Source organism: Symphalangus syndactylus, chromosome 20, assembly GCF_028878055.3.
Source record: "Symphalangus syndactylus isolate Jambi chromosome 20, NHGRI_mSymSyn1-v2.1_pri, whole genome shotgun sequence".
Classification (NCBI taxonomy): Eukaryota; Metazoa; Chordata; class Mammalia; order Primates; family Hylobatidae; genus Symphalangus; species Symphalangus syndactylus.
The window spans coordinates 43,985,353-44,007,553 of record NC_072442.2 but is presented as its reverse complement, the minus strand read 5'-3'; the positions used below and the strand labels follow the sequence as shown (position 1 = coordinate 44,007,553).

Genomic DNA, 22,201 nt, shown 5'->3' with positions numbered 1-22,201 from the left:
ACACTGCCGTCAAAACCTCATGTGTATTTCACACTTACAGCACAGCTCCATTAGAACTGACGACATTTCCAGGGCTCCCTAGATACCCGTGGCTAGCGGCTGCCACACTACACCGTGCTGGGCGGTAGAATGGGGATGAGAAGACACGACGGCGGAGATCGGGATGGCGTGAAGGGAGGGAAACACTCGCCCGCAGGAAGAAAATAAAATAGCAAGGGGGCACCGAAAGACTCAGTAGTCCACATGAATGTCTTGATTATCTTGTAGCTGAGATAATGTGGGCTCCAGCTCTACGGGGTCTGTGGGTTTTCTCTTCGTGTGTGCGGAGACGGAGACGAGAGACCGTAGAGATAAAGAGAGAAGGCAAAGAGATAGGAAGAAAGACAGCTGGGCCCGGGGGACCACTGCCACCAAAGCGCGGAGACAGGTAGTGGCCCGGGATGCCTGGAGGCGCTGCTGTTCATTGTATTCAAGGCAAGGGGGCAGGGTAAGGAGTGTCAGTCATCTCAGATGATGGATAGGTCACGCGAGTCACGTGTCCACTGGACAGGGGGCCTTTCCCTTTGTGGTAGCCGAGGTGGAGAGGGAGGACAGCAGACGTCAGCGTTTCTTCCACGCACTTATCAGAAAGATCAAAGACTCTGGTACTTTCACTAATTCTGCTACTGCTCTCTTCTAAGAACTTAAAAGGGGGAGCCAGGTGTACAGGCGGAACATGAAAGCGACCAAGGAGGGTGACCCCTGAAGCCCACAGCATCACAGGGAGACGTTGAGGCCTCCGGATGACTGCGGGAAGGCCTGTCCAATGTCAGGCCTCCCTCGAGAGGTGGTGGAGCAGAGTGTTCTCTATCTCCCCTGGAGAGAGGGAGATTCCCCTTCCCGGTCTGCTAAGTAACGGGTGCCTTCCCAGGCACTGGCGCCACCGCTAGACCAAGGTCTCCTAAGTAACCAGGGCCTTCGCAGGCAACTGGCATTACCGCTAGGCCAAGGAGCCCTCAAGCGGCCCTTCTCTGGGCGTGAATGAGGGCTCACACTCTTGTCTTCTGGTCACCTCTCACTGTGGCCCTTCAGCTCCTAACTCTGTGTGGCCCGGTTTTCCCTAGGTAAGCATAATAGAACGGAGATTATTATGGTAATAGAACAAAGAGTAATGCTACAAACTAATGACTAAGAATAGTCAGATGTAATCATATCCGTATCCTATCTCTAGTAGAACTTTTCTTATTCTAATTATTTTTCTTTATTATACTGGAACAGCTTGTGCCTTCGGGCTCTTGCCTCGGCACCCGGGTGGCTTGCCGCCCACAAGGTAAGATATATTGCGTTGAACTATAAGTTATGTTGATTGCTGAATGGTTTAGGGCGGGGGTGGGGTGGGGCACCCCCTGAAATTCTGCCCTGGAGGAGTGGCCTCACCCTAACCCTGGCCGTGGCTAATATTAAGGCCCACCACTCAGGGCGGTGGAGTGAAATGAATTTTCGAGGCAATGCGCGGAAAGCCCTCGGCCCTCCGCTGAAGCTGCCTTAGGAAGGAGGAAGGGAGAGGGAAATGCTGACCCCGCAGGCGGCAGTCTGTGCCTCGGAGAGAAACTTTGTCCCAACCTTGCTGGGGGCCTTGACGCCCATCTTGCCCCAAGAGCACCCCGGCAGTCACCCCTGCCCTCTGGGGTCCTGCCACCCCGAGCCCGACCTTCCCCCTTTTCCCCCCGCGCCGGGCCGATAGCCTCCTAACTGCGTCTTCTCTGTTGCGGTCTGTCGTGCTCATCACGTTTGCGTCGTTTCCTCGCTCCGCAAACGTCGCCTGGGCGCCTTCCACACGCCAGGCGCCAGACTCGCGGCGGGGAAACAGGGAGAAGCACTGAGGAGGGGTCCCAGCCCTCAGTGATGGGATTTCAGAGCGGGAGATAAAGGATTGCCCAGAAGGGTGGTGAGTGGAATAGCTGATATAAACAACGGGGGTGCGATGAAATACACAGGAGGGCTGCTAGTCACATAGGGGGCGGGTGCCGAGGGCCCTAGACTAAGGGAGGCTTCCTGGACGGGTGACACCCAGGCGGAGTCCTGACGACCTGCGTCAGAAGTAGCCAGGCCAGGAGGAGGTGAAAGGAATCCACGTCCCGAGCAGAGAGGCAGCTTGCCCTACACAGCACAGGACACGGTCCGTGCACAGGAGCCCCAGGAGACGCAGGCACGGGGGCTGGGGAGAATCCTTGCTGGGCCCTCGCCGTCCACGCGACGCCTCCCTCTGCCGGGTGTCTGGTGCCAGCCTCCTGCCTGGCAGAGGAACTCCAGCCCCTGCTCCCGGAAGCCCCTCCAGGCCTTCGGCTTCCCTGACTCGGCATAGGGCCCCTCGTCCCCTCGGGTACGGGGCCGGTCTCCCCGCCCGCTCGCGGCGAAGCAGAGGCCCAGCGCAGCCCGCGCTCCTGCCCTGGGGCCTCCTCTTTCTCCAGGAAAACGTGGACCGCTCTCCGCCGACAGGTCTCTTCCACAGACCCCTCTCGCCTTCGCCCCCAGTCTCTTCCGGTTGTGTCTTTTGGCTGGCTGGATAGAAACGAGGAAGTCGCCCCCAGCGGAGCCGCGGCTCCGCCAGGCAGAGGCGGCCCCGGGGGCGGAGTCAAGCGCGGAGGCCACGTCCTCCGTGAAGGGGCGGGGCTTGCAAATTCGGAATGAAAGCCCGGGAACGCCGGAACAAGCACGGGTGTAAGACTTCCCTTTTCAAAGGCGGAGAATAAGAAATCAGCCCGAGTGTGTGAGGGCGTCAATGGTGCCGTGGACGAGACAGAGGGAATGGGGCGAGGAGCGAGGCTGGGGCTCTCACCGCGACATGAATGTGGATGAGAGTGGGACGGCGACGGCGGGCGCGGAGGCGCCCGCATCGCTTCTCGGCCTTTTGGCTAAGATCAAGTGTAGTATCTGTTCTTATCAGTGTAATAGCTGATACGTCCTCTACCCGAGGACAATATATTAAGTGGATTTTTGGAGCAGGGAGATGGAATAGGAGCTTGCTCCGTCCACTCCACGCATCGACCTGGTATTGCAGTACCTCCAGGAACGGTGCATCCCCTCGGGGGGTACAACGTTGTTTCCTAAAAGTAGAGAGAGGAAGAGACGTGAGAGGGACAGAGGTGGACCTGCGGGGTGGTTTTGGCTTGCACGCCCGGTGCCTGTGATACGCTGACGCGCCGGCTTGGCTTAAGCGCTCTTTGAAGTACCATGAGGACGGTAGGCTTTTGCGGCAGGCACACTTCCGTTTCCACTGTGACTACTGCGCTTTGGGAAGGCCACCAGTGACCTACTCCTTTGGAGGTCCTTAGATCTCAGCTTGACAGTCGAGTGGGTGTCGTGTGGTGGTGGTGGTGGTGGTGGTGGTGGTGGTGGTGGTGGTGGTGGTGGTGACCTTTTAAAGGAATGGGATCCACCCGGAATTGAACTTCTCCTCTCTCTCTCTCTCTCTCTCTCTCTCTCTCTCTCTCTTTCTGTCTCTCTCTCCCCCCCCGCTTTCCCCCGCTCTCTCTTTTCGTTTCCCCCACCCCCTCCCAAGTTATGGGGTACATGTGCAGGACGTGCAGGTTTGGAACATAGGTACACGTGTGCCACGGTGCTTTGCTGCAGCTATCCACCAGTCATCTAGGTTTGAAGCCCCGCATGCGTTGGCCATTTGTCCTAATGCTCTCTGTCTCCCCTTGCCCCCCACGCGCCGTCAGGGCCCGCTGTGTGATGTTCCCCTCCCTGTGTCCATGTGTTCTCACTCACTGTTGAACTCCCACTTAGGAGTGAGAACATGCGGTGTTTGGTTTTCGCTTCCTGTGTCAGTTTGCTGAGAATGAGGCCTTCCAGCATGTTCCTGCAGAGGGCATGAACTCATCCTTTTTGATGGCTGCGTAGTAATTCCATGGTGTATACGTGCCACATTTTCTTTATCCAGCCTATCATTGATGGGCATTCGAGTTGGTTCCAAGTCTTTGCTATTGTAAATAGTGCTGCAGTAAACATACGTGTCCGTGTGTCTTCCTAGTAGGAACTTCTTCCTCTTCAGCCCGCTGAGTAGCTGGCACTTTAAGGCAGGTGCCAACGCACCGGCAACAAGCTTCCTTTTTTGCCCAGGAAAAAACTGAGGTGCAGGTAGTATAAGCCATTTGTCACGGAACGCACAGGAGCAGAAACTCGAGTCCAAGCATCGTGGCTCCACCCTTCATGCTTGATGCATCTTTAGGCTCCGTTCTAGGTACGTGTATCCTTTACGGGATCAGCCACCGGCAGTTGCCTTGCAACCATGATGACAAATCTCTGCCGGCTCTTTTGGGTCTCGTGCCTGTATCTATACGTTGCATCCCAGCAAAAAGATCGGAATGTCCCTTTCGCTGACCCAGTCTCTCACCCTTTCCAAACCCCAGAGATCCTGTCTGTCCTCCGAAGAACTCCCCCTGCTTCTTTCTCTAAAGGCTGCCTTCAGGCCGGGCACAGTGGGAGGATCGCTGGAGCCCAGAAGGCCGCAGTGAGGTGACATCACGCCATTGCACTGCAGCCCCGGCGACAGAGCCAGAGCCCCGTCTCGAAACAAACAAACAAACAAACAAAAAACAGACAAACAAACAAAGACAAAGAAAGAAAGAGCCCAGGCAACCTAGCGAAAACCCGTTTGCGCTGGCGCGTATCTGTACCCCAGCTATTCCAGAGGCTGAGGCGGGAGGATGGGTGGACGCTGGGAGGCGGATGCTGCAGTGAGCAGTGATTGCACCACTGCACTCCAGCCTGGGTGACAGAGCCGGAGCCCGTCCCAAATAAATAAAGAAACATAAGAATAAAGGAACCAGTTTGTAGAAAGCGGGAGAGGGTCCCATTGAACTTCAAGCCTTCAAGCAACAGCTGTGGCCGCCACAGCTGTTGCTTGAAGGTTGGACCAGCAGGCTGGAGGAGTCGCCATCTTGGCAGGGATCATTGACCCTGATCTATCGTCGGGAGGAGGAAGAGCTGATCTTATGCAGGGAGGGCAGGTGGACTATGTGTGGCCTCTGGTGATCTGTTTGGGTGCCAGGTGTTACTCCCAGGGCCACCTGTAACTGTGACTGTGCAGCAACCGTGACTTGAGAAGGGCCTGGCCACGGGGGGCTTAGGCCCCTCGGGGATGAGAGTTTGGTTCCCGGTACCCAGGGAAACCACCGGCATCGGCAGAGGTGATAGCTGAGGAGGAGCGGGGATTTGGAGGAGAGACACAGGATGAGTACCGGGGGCAGCCCCGTGATCAGCAACTGCTGCAAGAGGGGCTGTTGGTTCGACTCACTCGTCTTCGGCGGCTCTATGCGGTACTGAAGGGCAGAAGACAGAAGGTACGAAAACCACAAAAATTAGCCGGGCGTGGTGCTGCACGTCAATAATCCCAGCTACTCGGGAGGCTGAGACAGGAGAATCGCTTGAACCCGGGAGGCGGAAGTTTCAGCGAGCCGAGATCACGCCACTGCAGTCCAACCTGAGGGTCCGAGCGAGACCCTTATCTCAGAAAATAAAGACAGAATGAAAGAGGCCGGCGCGGTGGCTCACGCCTGTAATCCCGGCGCTTTGGGAGGCCGAGGCGGGCGGATCGCCTGAGGTGAGGAGCTCGAGACCAGCCTGGCCGACATGGCGAAACCCCCCTAAAAATACAAAAATTAGCCGGGCGTGGTGGCCTACGCCTGTAATCCCAGCTACCCGAGAAGCTGAGGCAGGAGAATCGCTGGAACCCGGGAGGTAGAGGCTGCCGTGAGCCGAGATCGCGCCTCTGCACTCCAGCCTGGGTGACAGAGCAAGAGTTTGTCTCAAAAAAAAAAAAAAAAAAAAAAAAGCCTGGGTGAGCGGTGGCTCAAGCCTGTAATCGCAACACTTTGGGAGGCGGCAGCTGGGCAGATCACCAGAGGTCGGGTGTTGGAGACCAGCCCGACCAACATGGAGAAACCCCGTCTGTACGAAGAACACAAACTTAGCCGGGCGTGGTGGCACACACCTGTAGTCCCAGCTGCTCGGGAGGCTGAGGCAGGAGAATCGCTTGAACCCGGGAGGCGGAGGTTGCAGAGAGCCTAGATCGCGCCATTGGACTCCAGGCTGGGAAACGAGAGCGGAAACTCCGTCTCAAAAAAAAAAAAAAAAAAATTTGTGAGAATTTTACTGACACTGCCGTCAAAACCTCATGTGTATTTCACACTTACAGCACAGCTCCATTAGAACTGACGACATTTCCAGGGCTCCCTAGATACCCGTGGCTAGCGGCTGCCACACTACACCGTGCTGGGCGGTAGAATGGGGATGAGAAGACACGACGGCGGAGATCGGGATGGCGTGAAGGGAGGGAAACACTCGCCCGCAGGAAGAAAATAAAATAGCAAGGGGGCACCGAAAGACTCAGTAGTCCACATGAATGTCTTGATTATCTTGTAGCTGAGATAATGTGGGCTCCAGCTCTACGGGGTCTGTGGGTTTTCTCTTCGTGTGTGCGGAGACGGAGACGAGAGACCGTAGAGATAAAGAGAGAAGGCAAAGAGATAGGAAGAAAGACAGCTGGGCCCGGGGGACCACTGCCACCAAAGCGCGGAGACAGGTAGTGGCCCGGGATGCCTGGAGGCGCTGCTGTTCATTGTATTCAAGGCAAGGGGGCAGGGTAAGGAGTGTCAGTCATCTCAGATGATGGATAGGTCACGCGAGTCACGTGTCCACTGGACAGGGGGCCTTTCCCTTTGTGGTAGCCGAGGTGGAGAGGGAGGACAGCAGACGTCAGCGTTTCTTCCACGCACTTATCAGAAAGATCAAAGACTCTGGTACTTTCACTAATTCTGCTACTGCTCTCTTCTAAGAACTTAAAAGGGGGAGCCAGGTGTACAGGCGGAACATGAAAGCGACCAAGGAGGGTGACCCCTGAAGCCCACAGCATCACAGGGAGACGTTGAGGCCTCCGGATGACTGCGGGAAGGCCTGTCCAATGTCAGGCCTCCCTCGAGAGGTGGTGGAGCAGAGTGTTCTCTATCTCCCCTGGAGAGAGGGAGATTCCCCTTCCCGGTCTGCTAAGTAACGGGTGCCTTCCCAGGCACTGGCGCCACCGCTAGACCAAGGTCTCCTAAGTAACCAGGGCCTTCGCAGGCAACTGGCATTACCGCTAGGCCAAGGAGCCCTCAAGCGGCCCTTCTCTGGGCGTGAATGAGGGCTCACACTCTTGTCTTCTGGTCACCTCTCACTGTGGCCCTTCAGCTCCTAACTCTGTGTGGCCCGGTTTTCCCTAGGTAAGCATAATAGAACGGAGATTATTATGGTAATAGAACAAAGAGTAATGCTACAAACTAATGACTAAGAATAGTCAGATGTAATCATATCCGTATCCTATCTCTAGTAGAACTTTTCTTATTCTAATTATTTTTCTTTATTATACTGGAACAGCTTGTGCCTTCGGGCTCTTGCCTCGGCACCCGGGTGGCTTGCCGCCCACAAGGTAAGATATATTGCGTTGAACTATAAGTTATGTTGATTGCTGAATGGTTTAGGGCGGGGGTGGGGTGGGGCACCCCCTGAAATTCTGCCCTGGAGGAGTGGCCTCACCCTAACCCTGGCCGTGGCTAATATTAAGGCCCACCACTCAGGGCGGTGGAGTGAAATGAATTTTCGAGGCAATGCGCGGAAAGCCCTCGGCCCTCCGCTGAAGCTGCCTTAGGAAGGAGGAAGGGAGAGGGAAATGCTGACCCCGCAGGCGGCAGTCTGTGCCTCGGAGAGAAACTTTGTCCCAACCTTGCTGGGGGCCTTGACGCCCATCTTGCCCCAAGAGCACCCCGGCAGTCACCCCTGCCCTCTGGGGTCCTGCCACCCCGAGCCCGACCTTCCCCCTTTTCCCCCCGCGCCGGGCCGATAGCCTCCTAACTGCGTCTTCTCTGTTGCGGTCTGTCGTGCTCATCACGTTTGCGTCGTTTCCTCGCTCCGCAAACGTCGCCTGGGCGCCTTCCACACGCCAGGCGCCAGACTCGCGGCGGGGAAACAGGGAGAAGCACTGAGGAGGGGTCCCAGCCCTCAGTGATGGGATTTCAGAGCGGGAGATAAAGGATTGCCCAGAAGGGTGGTGAGTGGAATAGCTGATATAAACAACGGGGGTGCGATGAAATACACAGGAGGGCTGCTAGTCACATAGGGGGCGGGTGCCGAGGGCCCTAGACTAAGGGAGGCTTCCTGGACGGGTGACACCCAGGCGGAGTCCTGACGACCTGCGTCAGAAGTAGCCAGGCCAGGAGGAGGTGAAAGGAATCCACGTCCCGAGCAGAGAGGCAGCTTGCCCTACACAGCACAGGACACGGTCCGTGCACAGGAGCCCCAGGAGACGCAGGCACGGGGGCTGGGGAGAATCCTTGCTGGGCCCTCGCCGTCCACGCGCCGCCTCCCTCTGCCGGGTGTCTGGTGCCAGCCTCCTGCCTGGCAGAGGAACTCCAGCCCCTGCTCCCGGAAGCCCCTCCAGGCCTTCGGCTTCCCTGACTCGGCATAGGGCCCCTCGTCCCCTCGGGTACGGGGCCGGTCTCCCCGCCCGCTCGCGGCGAAGCAGAGGCCCAGCGCAGCCCGCGCTCCTGCCCTGGGGCCTCCTCTTTCTCCAGGAAAACGTGGACCGCTCTCCGCCGACAGGTCTCTTCCACAGACCCCTCTCGCCTTCGCCCCCAGTCTCTTCCGGTTGTGTCTTTTGGCTGGCTGGATAGAAACGAGGAAGTCGCCCCCCGGCGGAGCCGCGGCTCCGCCAGGCAGAGGCGGCCCCGGGGGCGGAGTCAAGCGCGGAGGCCACGTCCTCCGTGAAGGGGCGGGGCATGCAAATTCGGAATGAAAGCCCGGGAACGCCGGAAGAAGCACGGGTGTAAGATTTCCCTTTTCAAAGGCGGAGAATAAGAAATCAGCCCGAGTGTGTGAGGGCGTCAATGGTGCCGTGGACGAGACAGAGGGAATGGGGCGAGGAGCGAGGCTGGGGCTCTCACCGCGACTTGAATGTGGATGAGAGTGGGACGGCGACGGCGGGCGCGGAGGCGCCCGCATCGCTTCTCGGCCTTTTGGCTAAGATCAAGTGTAGTATCTGTTCTTATCAGTTTAATATCTGATACGTCCTCTATCCGAGGACAATATATTAAATGGATTTTTGGAGCAGGGAGATGGAATAGGAGCTTGCTCCGTCCACTCCACGCATCGACCTGGTATTGCAGTACCTCCAGGAACGGTGCACCCCCTCGGGGGATACAACGTTGTTTCCTAAAAGTAGAGAGAGGAAGAGACGTGAGAGGCACAGAGATGAACCTGCGGGGTGGCTGTGGCTTGCACGTCCGGTGCCCGTGACACGCTGACACGCCGGCTTGGCTTAAGCGCTCCTTGAAGTACCGTGAGGACGGTAGGCTTTTGCGGCAGGCACACTTCCGTTTCCACTGTGACTACTGCGCTTTGGGAAGGCCACGAGTGACCTACTCCTTTGGAGGTCCTTAGATCTCAGCTTGACAGTCGAGTGGGTGTCGTCTGGTGGTGGTGGTGGTGTTGGTGGTGGTGACCTTTTAAAGGAATGGGATCCACCCGGAATTGAACTTCTTCTCTCTCTCTCTCTCTTTCTGTCTCTCTCTCCCCCCCTGCTTTCCCCCGCTCTCTCTTTTCGTTTCCCCCACCCCCTCCCAAGTTATGGGGTACATGTGCAGGACGTGCAGGTTTGGAACATAGGTACACGTGTGCCACGGTGCTTTGCTGCAGCTATCCACCAGTCATCTAGGTTTGAAGCCCCGCATGCGTTGGCCATTTGTCCTAATGCTCTCTCTCTCCCCTTGCCCCCCACGCGCCGTCAGGGCCCGCTGTGTGATGTTCCCCTCCCTGTGTCCATGTGTTCTCACTCACTGTTGAACTCCCACTTAGGAGTGAGAACATGCGGTGTTTGGTTTTCGCTTCCTGTGTCAGTTTGCTGAGAATGAGGCCTTCCAGCATGTTCCTGCAGAGGGCATGAACTCATCCTTTTTGATGGCTGCGTAGTAATTCCATGGTGTATACGTGCCACATTTTCTTTATCCAGCCTATCATTGATGGGCATTCGAGTTGGTTCCAAGTCTTTGCTATTGTAAATAGTGCTGCAGTAAACATACGTGTCCGTGTGTCTTCCTAGTAGGAACTTCTTCCTCTTCAGCCCGCTGAGTAGCTGGCACTTTAAGGCAGGTGCCAACGCACCGGCAACAAGCTTCCTTTTTTGCCCAGGAAAAAACTGAGGTGCAGGTAGTATAAGCCATTTGTCACGGAACGCACAGGAGCAGAAACTCGAGTCCAAGCATCGTGGCTCCACCCTTCATGCTTGATGCATCTTTAGGCTCCGTTCTAGGTACGTGTATCCTTTACGGGATCAGCCACCGGCAGTTGCCTTGCAACCATGATGACAAATCTCTGCCGGCTCTTTTGGGTCTCGTGCCTGTATCTATACGTTGCATCCCAGCAAAAAGATCGGAATGTCCCTTTCGCTGACCCAGTCTCTCACCCTTTCCAAACCCCAGAGATCCTGTCTGTCCTCCGAAGAACTCCCCCTGCTTCTTTCTCTAAAGGCTGCCTTCAGGCCGGGCACAGTGGGAGGATCGCTGGAGCCCAGAAGGCCGCAGTGAGGTGACATCACGCCATTGCACTGCAGCCCCGGCGACAGAGCCAGAGCCCCGTCTCGAAACAAACAAACAAACAAACAAAAAACAGACAAACAAACAAAGACAAAGAAAGAAAGAGCCCAGGCAACCTAGCGAAAACCCGTTTGCGCTGGCGCGTATCTGTACCCCAGCTATTCCAGAGGCTGAGGCGGGAGGATGGGTGGACGCTGGGAGGCGGATGCTGCAGTGAGCAGTGATTGCACCACTGCACTCCAGCCTGGGTGACAGAGCCGGAGCCCGTCCCAAATAAATAAAGAAACATAAGAATAAAGGAACCAGTTTGTAGAAAGCGGGAGAGGGTCCCATTGAACTTCAAGCCTTCAAGCAACAGCTGTGGCCGCCACAGCTGTTGCTTGAAGGTTGGACCAGCAGGCTGGAGGAGTCGCCATCTTGGCAGGGATCATTGACCCTGATCTATCGTCGGGAGGAGGAAGAGCTGATCTTATGCAGGGAGGGCAGGTGGACTATGTGTGGCCTCTGGTGATCTGTTTGGGTGCCAGGTGTTACTCCCAGGGCCACCTGTAACTGTGACTGTGCAGCAACCGTGACTTGAGAAGGGCCTGGCCACGGGGGGCTTAGGCCCCTCGGGGATGAGAGTTTGGTTCCCGGTACCCAGGGAAACCACCGGCATCGGCAGAGGTGATAGCTGAGGAGGAGCGGGGATTTGGAGGAGAGACACAGGATGAGTACCGGGGGCAGCCCCGTGATCAGCAACTGCTGCAAGAGGGGCTGTTGGTTCGACTCACTCGTCTTCGGCGGCTCTATGCGGTACTGAAGGGCAGAAGACAGAAGGTACGAAAACCACAAAAATTAGCCGGGCGTGGTGCTGCGCGTCAATAATCCCAGCTACTCGGGAGGCTGAGACAGGAGAATCGCTTGAACCCGGGAGGCGGAAGTTTCAGCGAGCCGAGATCACGCCACTGCAGTCCAACCTGAGGGTCCGAGCGAGACCCTTATCTCAGAAAATAAAGACAGAATGAAAGAGGCCGGCGCGGTGGCTCACGCCTGTAATCCCGGCGCTTTGGGAGGCCGAGGCGGGCGGATCGCCTGAGGTGAGGAGCTCGAGACCAGCCTGGCCGACATGGCGAAACCCCCCTAAAAATACAAAAATTAGCCGGGCGTGGTGGCCTACGCCTGTAATCCCAGCTACCCGAGAAGCTGAGGCAGGAGAATCGCTGGAACCCGGGAGGTAGAGGCTGCCGTGAGCCGAGATCGCGCCTCTGCACTCCAGCCTGGGTGACAGAGCAAGAGTTTGTCTCAAAAAAAAAAAAAAAAAAAAAAAAGCCTGGGTGAGCGGTGGCTCAAGCCTGTAATCGCAACACTTTGGGAGGCGGCAGCTGGGCAGATCACCAGAGGTCGGGTGTTGGAGACCAGCCCGACCAACATGGAGAAACCCCGTCTGTACGAAGAACACAAACTTAGCCGGGCGTGGTGGCACACACCTGTAGTCCCAGCTGCTCGGGAGGCTGAGGCAGGAGAATCGCTTGAACCCGGGAGGCGGAGGTTGCAGAGAGCCTAGATCGCGCCATTGGACTCCAGGCTGGGAAACGAGAGCGGAAACTCCGTCTCAAAAAAAAAAAAAAAAAAATTTGTGAGAATTTTACTGACACTGCCGTCAAAACCTCATGTGTATTTCACACTTACAGCACAGCTCCATTAGAACTGACGACATTTCCAGGGCTCCCTAGATACCCGTGGCTAGCGGCTGCCACACTACACCGTGCTGGGCGGTAGAATGGGGATGAGAAGACACGACGGCGGAGATCGGGATGGCGTGAAGGGAGGGAAACACTCGCCCGCAGGAAGAAAATAAAATAGCAAGGGGGCACCGAAAGACTCAGTAGTCCACATGAATGTCTTGATTATCTTGTAGCTGAGATAATGTGGGCTCCAGCTCTACGGGGTCTGTGGGTTTTCTCTTCGTGTGTGCGGAGACGGAGACGAGAGACCGTAGAGATAAAGAGAGAAGGCAAAGAGATAGGAAGAAAGACAGCTGGGCCCGGGGGACCACTGCCACCAAAGCGCGGAGACAGGTAGTGGCCCGGGATGCCTGGAGGCGCTGCTGTTCATTGTATTCAAGGCAAGGGGGCAGGGTAAGGAGTGTCAGTCATCTCAGATGATGGATAGGTCACGCGAGTCACGTGTCCACTGGACAGGGGGCCTTTCCCTTTGTGGTAGCCGAGGTGGAGAGGGAGGACAGCAGACGTCAGCGTTTCTTCCACGCACTTATCAGAAAGATCAAAGACTCTGGTACTTTCACTAATTCTGCTACTGCTCTCTTCTAAGAACTTAAAAGGGGGAGCCAGGTGTACAGGCGGAACATGAAAGCGACCAAGGAGGGTGACCCCTGAAGCCCACAGCATCACAGGGAGACGTTGAGGCCTCCGGATGACTGCGGGAAGGCCTGTCCAATGTCAGGCCTCCCTCGAGAGGTGGTGGAGCAGAGTGTTCTCTATCTCCCCTGGAGAGAGGGAGATTCCCCTTCCCGGTCTGCTAAGTAACGGGTGCCTTCCCAGGCACTGGCGCCACCGCTAGACCAAGGTCTCCTAAGTAACCAGGGCCTTCGCAGGCAACTGGCATTACCGCTAGGCCAAGGAGCCCTCAAGCGGCCCTTCTCTGGGCGTGAATGAGGGCTCACACTCTTGTCTTCTGGTCACCTCTCACTGTGGCCCTTCAGCTCCTAACTCTGTGTGGCCCGGTTTTCCCTAGGTAAGCATAATAGAACGGAGATTATTATGGTAATAGAACAAAGAGTAATGCTACAAACTAATGACTAAGAATAGTCAGATGTAATCATATCCGTATCCTATCTCTAGTAGAACTTTTCTTATTCTAATTATTTTTCTTTATTATACTGGAACAGCTTGTGCCTTCGGGCTCTTGCCTCGGCACCCGGGTGGCTTGCCGCCCACAAGGTAAGATATATTGCGTTGAACTATAAGTTATGTTGATTGCTGAATGGTTTAGGGCGGGGGTGGGGTGGGGCACCCCCTGAAATTCTGCCCTGGAGGAGTGGCCTCACCCTAACCCTGGCCGTGGCTAATATTAAGGCCCACCACTCAGGGCGGTGGAGTGAAATGAATTTTCGAGGCAATGCGCGGAAAGCCCTCGGCCCTCCGCTGAAGCTGCCTTAGGAAGGAGGAAGGGAGAGGGAAATGCTGACCCCGCAGGCGGCAGTCTGTGCCTCGGAGAGAAACTTTGTCCCAACCTTGCTGGGGGCCTTGACGCCCATCTTGCCCCAAGAGCACCCCGGCAGTCACCCCTGCCCTCTGGGGTCCTGCCACCCCGAGCCCGACCTTCCCCCTTTTCCCCCCGCGCCGGGCCGATAGCCTCCTAACTGCGTCTTCTCTGTTGCGGTCTGTCGTGCTCATCACGTTTGCGTCGTTTCCTCGCTCCGCAAACGTCGCCTGGGCGCCTTCCACACGCCAGGCGCCAGACTCGCGGCGGGGAAACAGGGAGAAGCACTGAGGAGGGGTCCCAGCCCTCAGTGATGGGATTTCAGAGCGGGAGATAAAGGATTGCCCAGAAGGGTGGTGAGTGGAATAGCTGATATAAACAACGGGGGTGCGATGAAATACACAGGAGGGCTGCTAGTCACATAGGGGGCGGGTGCCGAGGGCCCTAGACTAAGGGAGGCTTCCTGGACGGGTGACACCCAGGCGGAGTCCTGACGACCTGCGTCAGAAGTAGCCAGGCCAGGAGGAGGTGAAAGGAATCCACGTCCCGAGCAGAGAGGCAGCTTGCCCTACACAGCACAGGACACGGTCCGTGCACAGGAGCCCCAGGAGACGCAGGCACGGGGGCTGGGGAGAATCCTTGCTGGGCCCTCGCCGTCCACGCGCCGCCTCCCTCTGCCGGGTGTCTGGTGCCAGCCTCCTGCCTGGCAGAGGAACTCCAGCCCCTGCTCCCGGAAGCCCCTCCAGGCCTTCGGCTTCCCTGACTCGGCATAGGGCCCCTCGTCCCCTCGGGTACGGGGCCGGTCTCCCCGCCCGCTCGCGGCGAAGCAGAGGCCCAGCGCAGCCCGCGCTCCTGCCCTGGGGCCTCCTCTTTCTCCAGGAAAACGTGGACCGCTCTCCGCCGACAGGTCTCTTCCACAGACCCCTCTCGCCTTCGCCCCCAGTCTCTTCCGGTTGTGTCTTTTGGCTGGCTGGATAGAAACGAGGAAGTCGCCCCCCGGCGGAGCCGCGGCTCCGCCAGGCAGAGGCGGCCCCGGGGGCGGAGTCAAGCGCGGAGGCCACGTCCTCCGTGAAGGGGCGGGGCATGCAAATTCGGAATGAAAGCCCGGGAACGCCGGAAGAAGCACGGGTGTAAGATTTCCCTTTTCAAAGGCGGAGAATAAGAAATCAGCCCGAGTGTGTGAGGGCGTCAATGGTGCCGTGGACGAGACAGAGGGAATGGGGCGAGGAGCGAGGCTGGGGCTCTCACCGCGACTTGAATGTGGATGAGAGTGGGACGGCGACGGCGGGCGCGGAGGCGCCCGCATCGCTTCTCGGCCTTTTGGCTAAGATCAAGTGTAGTATCTGTTCTTATCAGTTTAATATCTGATACGTCCTCTATCCGAGGACAATATATTAAATGGATTTTTGGAGCAGGGAGATGGAATAGGAGCTTGCTCCGTCCACTCCACGCATCGACCTGGTATTGCAGTACCTCCAGGAACGGTGCACCCCCTCGGGGGATACAACGTTGTTTCCTAAAAGTAGAGAGAGGAAGAGACGTGAGAGGCACAGAGATGAACCTGCGGGGTGGCTGTGGCTTGCACGTCCGGTGCCCGTGACACGCTGACACGCCGGCTTGGCTTAAGCGCTCCTTGAAGTACCGTGAGGACGGTAGGCTTTTGCGGCAGGCACACTTCCGTTTCCACTGTGACTACTGCGCTTTGGGAAGGCCACGAGTGACCTACTCCTTTGGAGGTCCTTAGATCTCAGCTTGACAGTCGAGTGGGTGTCGTCTGGTGGTGGTGGTGGTGTTGGTGGTGGTGACCTTTTAAAGGAATGGGATCCACCCGGAATTGAACTTCTTCTCTCTCTCTCTCTCTTTCTGTCTCTCTCTCCCCCCCTGCTTTCCCCCGCTCTCTCTTTTCGTTTCCCCCACCCCCTCCCAAGTTATGGGGTACATGTGCAGGACGTGCAGGTTTGGAACATAGGTACACGTGTGCCACGGTGCTTTGCTGCAGCTATCCACCAGTCATCTAGGTTTGAAGCCCCGCATGCGTTGGCCATTTGTCCTAATGCTCTCTCTCTCCCCTTGCCCCCCACGCGCCGTCAGGGCCCGCTGTGTGATGTTCCCCTCCCTGTGTCCATGTGTTCTCACTCACTGTTGAACTCCCACTTAGGAGTGAGAACATGCGGTGTTTGGTTTTCGCTTCCTGTGTCAGTTTGCTGAGAATGAGGCCTTCCAGCATGTTCCTGCAGAGGGCATGAACTCATCCTTTTTGATGGCTGCGTAGTAATTCCATGGTGTATACGTGCCACATTTTCTTTATCCAGCCTATCATTGATGGGCATTCGAGTTGGTTCCAAGTCTTTGCTATTGTAAATAGTGCTGCAGTAAACATACGTGTCCGTGTGTCTTCCTAGTAGGAACTTCTTCCTCTTCAGCCCGCTGAGTAGCTGGCACTTTAAGGCAGGTGCCAACGCACCGGCAACAAGCTTCCTTTTTTGCCCAGGAAAAAACTGAGGTGCAGGTAGTATAAGCCATTTGTCACGGAACGCACAGGAGCAGAAACTCGAGTCCAAGCATCGTGGCTCCACCCTTCATGCTTGATGCATCTTTAGGCTCCGTTCTAGGTACGTGTATCCTTTACGGGATCAGCCACCGGCAGTTGCCTTGCAACCATGATGACAAATCTCTGCCGGCTCTTTTGGGTCTCGTGCCTGTATCTATACGTTGCATCCCAGCAAAAAGATCGGAATGTCCCTTTCGCTGACCCAGTCTCTCACCCTTTCCAAACCCCAGAGATCCTGTCTGTCCTCCGAAGAACTCCCCCTGCTTCTTTCTCTAAAGGCTGCCTTCAGGCCGGGCACAGTGGGAGGATCGCTGGAGCCCAGAAGGCCGCAGTGAGGTGACATCACGCCATTGCACTGCAGCCCCGGCGACAGAGCCAGAGCCCCGTCTCGAAACAAACAAACAAACAAACAAAAAACAGACAAACAAACAAAGACAAAGAAAGAAAGAGCCCAGGCAACCTAGCGAAAACCCGTTTGCGCTGGCGCGTATCTGTACCCCAGCTATTCCAGAGGCTGAGGCGGGAGGATGGGTGGACGCTGGGAGGCGGATGCTGCAGTGAGCAGTGATTGCACCACTGCACTCCAGCCTGGGTGACAGAGCCGGAGCCCGTCCCAAATAAATAAAGAAACATAAGAATAAAGGAACCAGTTTGTAGAAAGCGGGAGAGGGTCCCATTGAACTTCAAGCCTTCAAGCAACAGCTGTGGCCGCCACAGCTGTTGCTTGAAGGTTGGACCAGCAGGCTGGAGGAGTCGCCATCTTGGCAGGGATCATTGACCCTGATCTATCGTCGGGAGGAGGAAGAGCTGATCTTATGCAGGGAGGGCAGGTGGACTATGTGTGGCCTCTGGTGATCTGTTTGGGTGCCAGGTGTTACTCCCAGGGCCACCTGTAACTGTGACTGTGCAGCAACCGTGACTTGAGAAGGGCCTGGCCACGGGGGGCTTAGGCCCCTCGGGGATGAGAGTTTGGTTCCCGGTACCCAGGGAAACCACCGGCATCGGCAGAGGTGATAGCTGAGGAGGAGCGGGGATTTGGAGGAGAGACACAGGATGAGTACCGGGGGCAGCCCCGTGATCAGCAACTGCTGCAAGAGGGGCTGTTGGTTCGACTCACTCGTCTTCGGCGGCTCTATGCGGTACTGAAGGGCAGAAGACAGAAGGTACGAAAACCACAAAAATTAGCCGGGCGTGGTGCTGCACGTCAATAATCCCAGCTACTCGGGAGGCTGAGACAGGAGAATCGCTTGAACCCGGGAGGCGGAAGTTTCAGCGAGCCGAGATCACGCCACTGCAGTCCAACCTGAGGGTCCGAGCGAGACCCTTATCTCAGAAAATAAAGACAGAATGAAAGAGGCCGGCGCGGTGGCTCACGCCTGTAATCCCGGCGCTTTGGGAGGCCGAGGCGGGCGGATCGCCTGAGGTGAGGAGCTCGAGACCAGCCTGGCCGACATGGCGAAACCCCCCTAAAAATACAAAAATTAGCCGGGCGTGGTGGCCTACGCCTGTAATCCCAGCTACCCGAGAAGCTGAGGCAGGAGAATCGCTGGAACCCGGGAGGTAGAGGCTGCCGTGAGCCGAGATCGCGCCTCTGCACTCCAGCCTGGGTGACAGAGCAAGAGTTTGTCTCAAAAAAAAAAAAAAAAAAAAAAAAGCCTGGGTGAGCGGTGGCTCAAGCCTGTAATCGCAACACTTTGGGAGGCGGCAGCTGGGCAGATCACCAGAGGTCGGGTGTTGGAGACCAGCCCGACCAACATGGAGAAACCCCGTCTGTACGAAGAACACAAACTTAGCCGGGCGTGGTGGCACACACCTGTAGTCCCAGCTGCTCGGGAGGCTGAGGCAGGAGAATCGCTTGAACTCGGGAGGCGGAGGTTGCAGAGAGCCTAGATCGCGCCATTGGACTCCAGGCTGGGAAACGAGAGCGGAAACTCCGTCTCAAAAAAAAAAAAAAAAAAATTTGTGAGAATTTTACTGACACTGCCGTCAAAACCTCATGTGTATTTCACACTTACAGCACAGCTCCATTAGAACTGACGACATTTCCAGGGCTCCCTAGATACCCGTGGCTAGCGGCTGCCACACTACACCGTGCTGGGCGGTAGAATGGGGATGAGAAGACACGACGGCGGAGATCGGGATGGCGTGAAGGGAGGGAAACACTCGCCCGCAGGAAGAAAATAAAATAGCAAGGGGGCACCGAAAGACTCAGTAGTCCACATGAATGTCTTGATTATCTTGTAGCTGAGATAATGTGGGCTCCAGCTCTACGGGGTCTGTGGGTTTTCTCTTCGTGTGTGCGGAGACGGAGACGAGAGACCGTAGAGATAAAGAGAGAAGACAAAGAGATAGGAAGAAAGACAGCTGGGCCCGGGGGACCACTGCCACCAAAGCGCGGAGACAGGTAGTGGCCCGGGATGCCTGGAGGCGCTGCTGTTCATTGTATTCAAGGCAAGGGGGCAGGGTAAGGAGTGTCAGTCATCTCAGATGATGGATAGGTCACGCGAGTCACGTGTCCACTGGACAGGGGGCCTTTCCCTTTGTGGTAGCCGAGGTGGAGAGGGAGGACAGCAGACGTCAGCGTTTCTTCCACGCACTTATCAGAAAGATCAAAGACTCTGGTACTTTCACTAATTCTGCTACTGCTCTCTTCTAAGAACTTAAAAGGGGGAGCCAGGTGTACAGGCGGAACATGAAAGCGACCAAGGAGGGTGACCCCTGAAGCCCACAGCATCACAGGGAGACGTTGAGGCCTCCGGATGACTGCGGGAAGGCCTGTCCAATGTCAGGCCTCCCTCGAGAGGTGGTGGAGCAGAGTGTTCTCTATCTCCCCTGGAGAGAGGGAGATTCCCCTTCCCGGTCTGCTAAGTAACGGGTGCCTTCCCAGGCACTGGCGCCACCGCTAGACCAAGGTCTCCTAAGTAACCAGGGCCTTCGCAGGCAACTGGCATTACCGCTAGGCCAAGGAGCCCTCAAGCGGCCCTTCTCTGGGCGTGAATGAGGGCTCACACTCTTGTCTTCTGGTCACCTCTCACTGTGGCCCTTCAGCTCCTAACTCTGTGTGGCCCGGTTTTCCCTAGGTAAGCATAATAGAACGGAGATTATTATGGTAATAGAACAAAGAGTAATGCTACAAACTAATGACTAAGAATAGTCAGATGTAATCATATCCGTATCCTATCTCTAGTAGAACTTTTCTTATTCTAATTATTTTTCTTTATTATACTGGAACAGCTTGTGCCTTCGGGCTCTTGCCTCGGCACCCGGGTGGCTTGCCGCCCACAAGGTAAGATATATTGCGTTGAACTATAAGTTATGTTGATTGCTGAATGGTTTAGGGCGGGGGTGGGGTGGGGCACCCCCTGAAATTCTGCCCTGGAGGAGTGGCCTCACCCTAACCCTGGCCGTGGCTAATATTAAGGCCCACCACTCAGGGCGGTGGAGTGAAATGAATTTTCGAGGCAATGCGCGGAAAGCCCTCGGCCCTCCGCTGAAGCTGCCTTAGGAAGGAGGAAGGGAGAGGGAAATGCTGACCCCGCAGGCGGCAGTCTGTGCCTCGGAGAGAAACTTTGTCCCAACCTTGCTGGGGGCCTTGACGCCCATCTTGCCCCAAGAGCACCCCGGCAGTCACCCCTGCCCTCTGGGGTCCTGCCACCCCGAGCCCGACCTTCCCCCTTTTCCCCCCGCGCCGGGCCGATAGCCTCCTAACTGCGTCTTCTCTGTTGCGGTCTGTCGTGCTCATCACGTTTGCGTCGTTTCCTCGCTCCGCAAACGTCGCCTGGGCGCCTTCCACACGCCAGGCGCCAGACTCGCGGCGGGGAAACAGGGAGAAGCACTGAGGAGGGGTCCCAGCCCTCAGTGATGGGATTTCAGAGCGGGAGATAAAGGATTGCCCAGAAGGGTGGTGAGTGGAATAGCTGATATAAACAACGGGGGTGCGATGAAATACACAGGAGGGCTGCTAGTCACATAGGGGGCGGGTGCCGAGGGCCCTAGACTAAGGGAGGCTTCCTGGACGGGTGACACCCAGGCGGAGTCCTGACGACCTGCGTCAGAAGTAGCCAGGCCAGGAGGAGGTGAAAGGAATCCACGTCCCGAGCAGAGAGGCAGCTTGCCCTACACAGCACAGGACACGGTCCGTGCACAGGAGCCCCAGGAGACGCAGGCACGGGGGCTGGGGAGAATCCTTGCTGGGCCCTCGCCGTCCACGCGCCGCCTCCCTCTGCCGGGTGTCTGGTGCCAGCCTCCTGCCTGGCAGAGGAACTCCAGCCCCTGCTCCCGGAAGCCCCTCCAGGCCTTCGGCTTCCCTGACTCGGCATAGGGCCCCTCGTCCCCTCGGGTACGGGGCCGGTCTCCCCGCCCGCTCGCGGCGAAGCAGAGGCCCAGCGCAGCCCGCGCTCCTGCCCTGGGGCCTCCTCTTTCTCCAGGAAAACGTGGACCGCTCTCCGCCGACAGGTCTCTTCCACAGACCCCTCTCGCCTTCGCCCCCAGTCTCTTCCGGTTGTGTCTTTTGGCTGGCTGGATAGAAACGAGGAAGTCGCCCCCCGGCGGAGCCGCGGCTCCGCCAGGCAGAGGCGGCCCCGGGGGCGGAGTCAAGCGCGGAGGCCACGTCCTCCGTGAAGGGGCGGGGCATGCAAATTCGGAATGAAAGCCCGGGAACGCCGGAAGAAGCACGGGTGTAAGATTTCCCTTTTCAAAGGCGGAGAATAAGAAATCAGCCCGAGTGTGTGAGGGCGTCAATGGTGCCGTGGACGAGACAGAGGGAATGGGGCGAGGAGCGAGGCTGGGGCTCTCACCGCGACTTGAATGTGGATGAGAGTGGGACGGCGACGGCGGGCGCGGAGGCGCCCGCATCGCTTCTCGGCCTTTTGGCTAAGATCAAGTGTAGTATCTGTTCTTATCAGTTTAATATCTGATACGTCCTCTATCCGAGGACAATATATTAAATGGATTTTTGGAGCAGGGAGATGGAATAGGAGCTTGCTCCGTCCACTCCACGCATCGACCTGGTATTGCAGTACCTCCAGGAACGGTGCACCCCCTCGGGGGATACAACGTTGTTTCCTAAAAGTAGAGAGAGGAAGAGACGTGAGAGGCACAGAGATGAACCTGCGGGGTGGCTGTGGCTTGCACGTCCGGTGCCCGTGACACGCTGACACGCCGGCTTGGCTTAAGCGCTCCTTGAAGTACCGTGAGGACGGTAGGCTTTTGCGGCAGGCACACTTCCGTTTCCACTGTGACTACTGCGCTTTGGGAAGGCCACGAGTGACCTACTCCTTTGGAGGTCCTTAGATCTCAGCTTGACAGTCGAGTGGGTGTCGTCTGGTGGTGGTGGTGGTGTTGGTGGTGGTGACCTTTTAAAGGAATGGGATCCACCCGGAATTGAACTTCTTCTCTCTCTCTCTCTCTTTCTGTCTCTCTCTCCCCCCCTGCTTTCCCCCGCTCTCTCTTTTCGTTTCCCCCACCCCCTCCCAAGTTATGGGGTACATGTGCAGGACGTGCAGGTTTGGAACATAGGTACACGTGTGCCACGGTGCTTTGCTGCAGCTATCCACCAGTCATCTAGGTTTGAAGCCCCGCATGCGTTGGCCATTTGTCCTAATGCTCTCTCTCTCCCCTTGCCCCCCACGCGCCGTCAGGGCCCGCTGTGTGATGTTCCCCTCCCTGTGTCCATGTGTTCTCACTCACTGTTGAACTCCCACTTAGGAGTGAGAACATGCGGTGTTTGGTTTTCGCTTCCTGTGTCAGTTTGCTGAGAATGAGGCCTTCCAGCATGTTCCTGCAGAGGGCATGAACTCATCCTTTTTGATGGCTGCGTAGTAATTCCATGGTGTATACG

The 22,201-nt window shown here is 56.8% G+C and overlaps 4 non-coding genes across 4 annotated transcripts; all 4 read left to right on the top strand.

Moving 5' to 3' along the window:
* The first annotated feature begins 2,874 nt into the window (after nucleotides 1-2,874).
* LOC129470896 (U2 spliceosomal RNA) lies at nucleotides 2,875-3,065 on the top strand. The gene has a single exon (XR_008653413.2). It is a non-coding gene; the product is annotated as a U2 spliceosomal RNA (small nuclear RNA).
* A 5,951-nt stretch (nucleotides 3,066-9,016) lies between these two features.
* On the top strand, nucleotides 9,017-9,207 carry LOC129470911 (U2 spliceosomal RNA). Its single transcript, XR_008653428.2, has one exon. It is a non-coding gene; the product is annotated as a U2 spliceosomal RNA (small nuclear RNA).
* Nucleotides 9,208-15,115: 5,908 nt separating this feature from the next.
* LOC129470903 (U2 spliceosomal RNA) lies at nucleotides 15,116-15,306 on the top strand. The gene has a single exon (XR_008653420.2). It is a non-coding gene; the product is annotated as a U2 spliceosomal RNA (small nuclear RNA).
* Nucleotides 15,307-21,214: 5,908 nt separating this feature from the next.
* LOC129470909 (U2 spliceosomal RNA) lies at nucleotides 21,215-21,405 on the top strand. Its single transcript, XR_008653426.2, has one exon. It is a non-coding gene; the product is annotated as a U2 spliceosomal RNA (small nuclear RNA).
* The last annotated feature ends 796 nt before the right edge of the window (nucleotides 21,406-22,201 follow it).